The following is a 6,000-nucleotide window of genomic DNA, read 5'->3' as shown; positions in this document are numbered from 1 at the left end:
TTGTGTTAAATCCATTTACAACAAACATGGCTGCCGCTGGAGATTTGAGATGTGAAGATTCTGCCATTGATTCTGTTCTAGAAGATATTGACAACACGCACAACAACGTGGATATAACTAGCAGTCGTTGCAGCTCCTTTTCAGAAGCCCGTGGATGAAGTTCATCTAACTTACAAATGGTAAGAGATAGTCTGACAGTATGACTTAGTAAATAACTCACAATGTTGTGATATGAATGAAATGTCGTAAACATAGTAGATGTCGATGTACATTCGCTAACTCAGACACAATCATAATGTTAGTCTCATTGTAGCAAAATGACTAGCAGTTCAGGTCAGGCTGCATCGGTTGAAACACGCCCCATAATCACAGCCCAATGGAGCGGTATCAGACTCAAATTCTGACTAGAATTTGGAGTATGACAACGTCAGTTTACCTTTTAGGTACAAAAGTGTACTTTTTGAAAAGATACCACCCCAGTGACAAGTTTTGTACCTTTTTTTCATGAATGTTCAAGGACAGAACCCTGATGCAGGTGGTAGATGAACACAAAGACTTTAATTGAACACTAAAAAAGAAAACAAAGACCCACGAGGGGGGAAAACAACAATACCTTATAAACAAAACCCCAAATAGACTAGACTAATTGACCAAAGTCTTACAATAAATTTGACTAAAACTTAACAATGAATCATTTGACTAGGACAAGGTTTTCCTAAATAAACTAGCATACAATACGTGGCAAACATTTACAAAGACATGGTCCTTTACAAAACTAACAAGCACAGGACAGCAAACACGGGCATTAAATAAGGGAACAAATCAAGAGGGTAACAGGTGACATGAATCAAACAATAACAAGTTGATTAACGAAGAGGGGCACGGGGTCAGGAGACGAGACAGAAGGCACATTGCCTGAATAAACAAAGTCAGTGCCTTCACACAAAACATGGGACTACCATGATCCTGTCACTAAGGCATAGTCCACATGGACACAGTATTTTTATAACCAGAGTTTTTCCTCCTGCAGTTTAGAAAAAATCCCTTCCACACATGCTCGGTTTAAAAGAAATCTCCACCTACATGAAAACCCAAAAACACGCTATCACGCGCTGTCAAGAGCATGCCACACCAGCAGGCAGTGATATAACCCTTATCGTAAAGCCACGTTGGCCAATCAGAAGCAAAAACTCAGGTTTTGATGTCTACACGACAACACTGCATCCAGCGTGTTGAAAATCCTTACCCTGGCATGGGTTTTCAAAAAAGTTTGGTTTCAGTGACGTCATACTGCGTTTCCGTGTGGACGAACGGCCGAATCGCGTAAAGACCCGTGTCCGTGTGGACAATGCATCAGACTTAAAAACCTGTGACCTGAGGACAAGGTGGCAAGATAGAAGCAGGAGTGACAGGGGAAACAAACGGGAACAAGGTAGGGTTCCATAAGGGCAAAGGGCGCAGGCATGGGAGCTGGATGGGGTGAACCAGGGCTGATAGGATAGGTAAAAGAGTCCAGGGAAGACATGGAGACAGTAGCAGGGAACCAGGCAGACGAACAGGCCATAATGGTGCATGGGAGGAAGCAGCTGACAGAACCGACGAGACAGGGGGACAAACGAGACAGGAACCGAGACAGGGGGTGCCACAGCTGGCAGCAGAGATGGGACAGGGACTGAGACAGGGGGTGCCACAGCTGGCAGCAGAGATGAGACAGGGACTGAGACAGGGGGTGCTGCAGCTGGCAGCGGAGACGGGACATGGACCAAGATAGGAGATGCTGCAGCTGACAGTGGATGTTAGACAGGGACCAAGGCAGAGAGTGCAGGGACCGGGGGCACTGCACCCAGCAGTGGAGCGTGCCGCAACTGGCAGAGGGGCTGAGACGGGGACGAGACGGAGGGGGCACTGCAGCAGGCTGGGAAGCCAAGACAGGTTTACACTACACTAAATAATTTCTTTCTTACTTTTTTTAATAATCTGAGAAATGTTAAAGGTTATTTATGAAACCATTCAACCAAAAAGGATTTGTCCATGGCATGAACACCTTTATTTAAAGGGTTGATTTATGTCTGGTTTCACAAACAAGGATTAAGTCTAGTCCCAGACTATAATGTTTGAGCTGTCTTTACTGAATATCATTTGCTCTGACATATCTTAAAGTGTATCTGTGCCATTATTTTGTCTCAAGATGCACACCAGTAATGTATTTCCCAAGGTGTTATAAGTGTAACTTAATTTATCGAAGGCATAGCCCTGGCTTAAGGCTAATCCTTGTCTATGAAACCGAGCCTTATTTTTCACATTGATTTGCTTACTTTGAGCTGAAAATGTGTATAGGACTTAAAAATTATTATATATTAAAAGACATAATAAAAGATTTTATATTTTCTATTTACACTAAGCGACAATATCAGCATTTTATAGGGATTTGTTATTTACAGGTGAAAATAAGTTTTATTTAGTGTAAGTGTAAATGGTAATTAGATGCTATATTTTGGCAGAGACTATTTGTACTTCAACATGACGCAATATTAAAAAATGTGTAAAATACTATACTTATTAAAATTATTAAATGCATGCTGCGTTATCGGGTGAATAAAAACTCACCCTACACCGATCCCTAACCCTATAAATAATTCAACACGTCGTTATTAAACATTCGTGCCCCAACCAGACATTGGTGGGTGGAGCTAGTGTAAATTGTGTTTGCTTTTTTACTGTTGATATATTTTTTCTTTCATTTTTTTTCTTTCAGCCACAGTGAAACACGAGGCTTAGTATGGTTAATAATATTGTGGATCACCTTTCTGATATTATTGATATTAAGCTGCACTGTGGGGATATTGTTAAAAAGGAGTAAGTCTGCTGTACTCTTGTGTTATTTATTTCAAATATATGCAAGAATAGACAAAGTGTGAGGTAAATTAAAAAAGTAAAAATAAAATACAAATACAAAATACACATATGAAATAAAATTACTGTTGACAATAATAGACGCAATGTTCATAATAATCTTTTATTTATTTATTTTGAACAACAAATCAACAGAGAAAAAACTACCAAGACAGACCACTCAAGTGAGTCATGAAAACTTGTTAAAATTATTTCCTCTGCGATGCATTCCTTCCTACACAACCTGCAAACTTGATACATTTGCTCTGAGCTCATGATGTTTTGTGGTTAAATATTTTTGTTTTGTTGTCAAAGCAGTCATGTGAAGAAATACACTTCAGAACATGTGAAAGTAAACTGGCACAGGTACTTTATTGTTTTCAAAAGCTTCAAAGCTTACTCTACAAAACAATCCATGTGTTTGATAATCAGTAAAAGGTTCAAAGCCAAACAATAAACATAATTTAACACAGTTTTGGAAACAAACTTTATGTTTGTCCTTGTTTTTACATGAAAAGTTTGCATTTATAGGGATTGATGCACAATTTCCTATTCATCTTATATTACAGAAAGCTCCTGGAGATGAAATGATCTTAACCACAGTTTACTTTAGACCACATACCAGGTAAACAGACTCTTTGCACTTACTACAATATATTTGTTGAATTAAAAGATGATAGATTAAGAAAAAAAATAAAAAAACAAAATTGTAAATTGCATTAAGACTGACCTTCATATGTCTTTAGATCATGAAATACAGATTAGGCATTATCAAGACAGGAACTGAACATGGAGATGTTACCATCTACTGCCATCATCGACTTCTTATCTTCCTGAATAATCACTATCACTATCACTTTGTTTATGTAAATAAGTAGTCATGTCACTCTCCGGTTAAATATGGCATACCGCAGGAATCAGTTCTAGGTCCTATCCTGTTCTCGTTATATATATTACCTCTAGGAGACATAACATAAGTTTACTGCCATCATCGACTTCTTATCTTCCTGAATAAACTTTGCACATGATGTACTAAATACAAACAGACACATGACATCATCATTAAAGTAGTCTTCACCACAATTAACTTACTTATTTTTGTTGATCTTTGTTGTTGAATTAACTATATATATATATATATATATATATATATATATATATATATATATATATATATATATATATATATATATATATATATATATACAGGGCCGGCCCTGGGCATAGGCGGAATAGGCAAATGCTAAGGGCGCTGCCGACCCCTTGGAGCGTCCGTGCGCCCAAATTATTATTTTTTTAATATATGTATATAAACATTTAACTATAAATATTTAACTTTGCACAAGAAAACAGCAGTTACTGATGAATTATTAGTAGCATATAATCTCGGAAGATCGTGCTTGTTAAATAGCTCTGTGGCTATACTGCACTGAAGCGGCAGTTTAAAATATAAACCCAGAATTCAGCAAACGTCAAGGACAAGAAAACGGAAACAACAATCAGACAGAGACGCGGAATTTACATAATGTTACACAGACCATGTTTAAATTTCAATGTTTCTAGACAGAAATAGCAACTTGTTCACTTTGTTTGGTATTAATAAGCTGCGCATTGGAGTGCTGGCCGCGGTGCTGAAGACGCGCTCCGACGGAGTACTGGTGGCAGCACAGATATTTACGTGCAACCTATTGGAGACTATTATTCGTTATTATATAATTATTATTCGTTATTTTACTTTATTACTTCCACTTAAGAAGAGTTTTGCACTTTTATTTCAATATTTCTCTTTATATAAATACTATTTTGTACTTTTATTTTTTTTAATTATTTTACTAACCAAACTCATCTGCGCTTTCCGATAGGTTGCACGTAAGGAGAAAAGTAGCTTACTTCCCCTTGAGAAGGGTTGTGTGTTTTAAACTTTTAAAAACATATATCTCTTTACAAAAAAAACTTTTTTCTTCTATTTAAAAGCTATAATTTCGTTATTTTACTAACCCAACTAATGACTCCTCCGCTTTCCAATAGATTGCACGTAAATATCTGTGCATATGTGCCATCACGCGCCTTCAGCACCGCCACTGTGCAGCTTATTAATACCAGACAAAGTTGGTATTTCTGTGCAGAAACATTGAAATTTAAACATGGTCCGTGTAACGTAATTTAAATCCTGCGTCTCTGTCTGATTGTTGTTTCCGTTTTCTTGTTCTTGACGTTCGCTGAATTCTGGGTTTATTTTAAACTGCCTTTTCAGTGACAATGTCAAGACCAAATGCCTGAGTGACAGGGTATTGTGTGTATGTGTGCGTGTGCGTGCCTGCATGCGTGTGTTTCCAAAATATTTTCAAAATTAAGAAAAACTAGACAAAGCTTTGCATTTTTTTCTGTGTAAGTTTATGAACAAAATGATTCTAAAGGGCACCAGGTGAAATCTTGCCTAGGGCAGCAAATTGGCCAGGGCCGGCCCTGTATATATATATATACACTAGTCAACATTTGAAGTGGATCAAAACCTTTCCTAAAAGTTGTCTTAAAACCAATACCCAGTACCCGTTCTTGTCTTAGGACAAGTTTGATGAATGTTTTTGATCCACTTCAAATGTTGACTACTATATATATATATATATATATATATATATGCATTTGTAACCAAATAGTACACAAAGGACATTTTTAAAACTGTCCCAGTGACAGCTTTTGTATTTTTTTCTGAAACTGTAGAAACACCAAGGTCATATGGGTTAGAGTAGTGCATGTGATAAAATGTAAAGTTGTTTTGGATAAATTCTTGCCACATACATAACATTCTTTTATTGTCCAAATCAGTAAAGTATTTTTGTAAACAAACAAGTGGGTTTTAAAATAATGATGCTGGGGGGTTACAAAGGAAATGCTATCTTTGGAGGGCCAGCATAAGCTCAGCCGTTGCTGTGAGCAAAACAAACTAGGCAAACAATAAACACAAGATTATTTTAATTGCAGAAAAAAATAATCATTTAGAATAATCATCCATCTACCTCTAATCCACACAGAACCAACATGGCAAGGCACTGAATATCACTCAGTTATGCTAGAAGCTTAGCATATGTATGGGGTTTAGTTTAATAA

Source organism: Paramisgurnus dabryanus, chromosome 22 (genome assembly GCF_030506205.2).
Source record: "Paramisgurnus dabryanus chromosome 22, PD_genome_1.1, whole genome shotgun sequence".
NCBI lineage: Eukaryota > Metazoa > Chordata > Actinopteri > Cypriniformes > Cobitidae > Paramisgurnus > Paramisgurnus dabryanus.
Note: the sequence above shows the minus strand (reverse complement) of the source record.